Below are 2,413 nucleotides of genomic sequence, written 5' to 3'. Positions count from 1 at the left end.
ATGCACAAAAAATTGAAATTATTTTTTTTCTGTGCCTCTGATTAAAATTTTCGAAAAACAAACCCAGCCACATTACTTGGAAAAAAAAAATCTTTATTGTGCTGGTTTTTCATAAAATTTCACGCATGGGAAAGGCAACAAAATCGCCCCTCCCCACTTTGAATGGGATATTCCTATCTTAAAAAGTAATAATCGATTATCTCGGTAACCATGGGAGTTGGAGGGCAATAAAAATCTCCTGAACATGAGCAGACCATTCTGCCGCTCTGTGCTGAATTTCATGTGATTCCACTGCACCGTTCTCGAGTGAATCTGCCAACACTCAATCAATCAAATCAAGCTATCAAGAGCACTGCAATTTATAGTATAGATGAAAAAAAACTCTGCTTTATGTAACAAAGCAGGAAAACCCTATTAACTGCCATTGCTAAGCTTAATTAATCATCATGTTGACATATTACCTGGAATTTCTCTGTATTTAGTATCGCACAGTCAACAAAGCTCTTCTAACTGCACTCTTTTGTTTGTACTCTCTTCAAGAAACACGAAACAGATCAACGCAAAAGTCTCATTGGTCAAAACCACATACATCTATAAATCTGAAGGAAACAATATATGTGGTAGCAACATATGTGGTAGATGGTAGTGTAACTTGGTTGTTATGCATTAGAAAGAGAACCTTGTTTAAGTCAAGCCTTTTATTTTGTTTGTTTTTTTTTACATACTTTGGACTGACTAAAGGCACATGGCTTAGTGGCTAGGCCTATTAAGTTCATGATCATGAAGTTATGAGTTTGATTCTCAGCAGTATGTTGTGTCCTTGGGCAAGACACTTTATTTCTCATTGCTCCAGTGCACTCATCTGGCAAAAATGAGTAGTACATGTATTTCAAAGGGCCAGCCTTGTCACATTTTGTGTTATGCTGAATTTCCCAGAGAACTATGTTAAAGGTGTGCATGTCTTTGGAGTGTTCAGCCACTAGGACATTAATTTTGTGATCAGGCTGTTCCATCAATTGGATCATTGACATAACCGATGGAGTGCCAGTGTGGACTGATTGAAAGACAGCTTGAATTAAAGATAGTGAAAGATGCTTATAGTGACTGCTGGTTACATTCCATGAAAGAACAATGAAATACTATGAAATATGAAAATGGAAAAATTCTCAGATGTGAGAATTTTTTGTGACATGCATTAAGAGATTATAAGCCTGTAGTTAATATTAGTTGCTATGCTTACTTAAACTTGTCAAAATTCTTCCAAACATTACCATTTTGTCTTTTTTACTCATTTAGACATAGTGTGACAAGGGCTATATTATCCAGTGTATCTGTCTCTCTTTGAGGAGAACAGATTTATTATGAGTGACCGTAAATTTAAATGCATTTAACCTGTGCATATGTTACTATCATGAATGTTGCCTGTGTCTGTGCTATTGCCAGTGATAGCCACTGTGCTAGCTCAGTGATATACAGGAATCTATAAGTAACAACATCATTAGCAGCAGTGGCATTTAACATCTGTCTTCAATGCTGGTATGGGTTAGATGGTTGGACAGGAGCTGGCCCTGCAAAAGACTGCACCAAATTTCTGTGCCTGTTTTGGTATGGTTTTATGGCTGGATGCCCTTCCTAAAACCACCTGCCCTACAAAGTGTAAAAAACTTTGCTAAGGATTTATCATGGTCAGATACAGAAAGAGGATGCAAGGAGTAGGTGTTGATGTTACCATGAGTTACCATGCTGGGTGACAGTAATATTAATAATATCACTATGAGGAGGAGAAATAGATCATTTACTCCTCATATCAATTGAACTCAACAGAATCTTCTAGACTCTCCTGTAGACGCATTGTTGCAAACACAAACCAGGAGTATTTTAGATTCCAGATTTATTTCATAGTGTATATTTAAGTATTGTTTATCCCTGATTTCAATGACAAGGCATTGATACCTGATGATGTAGTGATCTGACTGTTCAACATTCCCACCACAAACTAAAACAAGTGAAAAAAATTACTGTCAACACAAAAAGAAATCTGGGAAAATTGGGCTTTCACTCTTTCTGAGAGATTATTAAATAGTTTATTCTTTAACTATTCACTGCTTGGTACCACTGTGGAACCAGCCATTGTACATGTCTACTGCTTGGACATTCATTAAGCACTTGGAGATAAGACTTGATGATGCTTATACCTACATGTTACAGACTTTTATAAATATTATGTTTAAAAGCATTTTACACAAACAAAGGCTGTATAGCAGTCTTTTTGCTAATGCTAATGTCATTCAAGAGAGATAAATGCTTAGTTAAAATTTATTACTGTATTTTTTGTCACACAAATCAACATAGTACATAATGTAAACATTCAAACATCATCACTATCTTTCAAAATCTTGATGTATTTCACATG

This window comes from Octopus bimaculoides, chromosome 2 (genome assembly GCF_001194135.2).
Source record: "Octopus bimaculoides isolate UCB-OBI-ISO-001 chromosome 2, ASM119413v2, whole genome shotgun sequence".
In the NCBI taxonomy this organism is placed as follows: Eukaryota; Metazoa; Mollusca; class Cephalopoda; order Octopoda; family Octopodidae; genus Octopus; species Octopus bimaculoides.
This window is presented reverse-complemented; position numbering follows the sequence as displayed.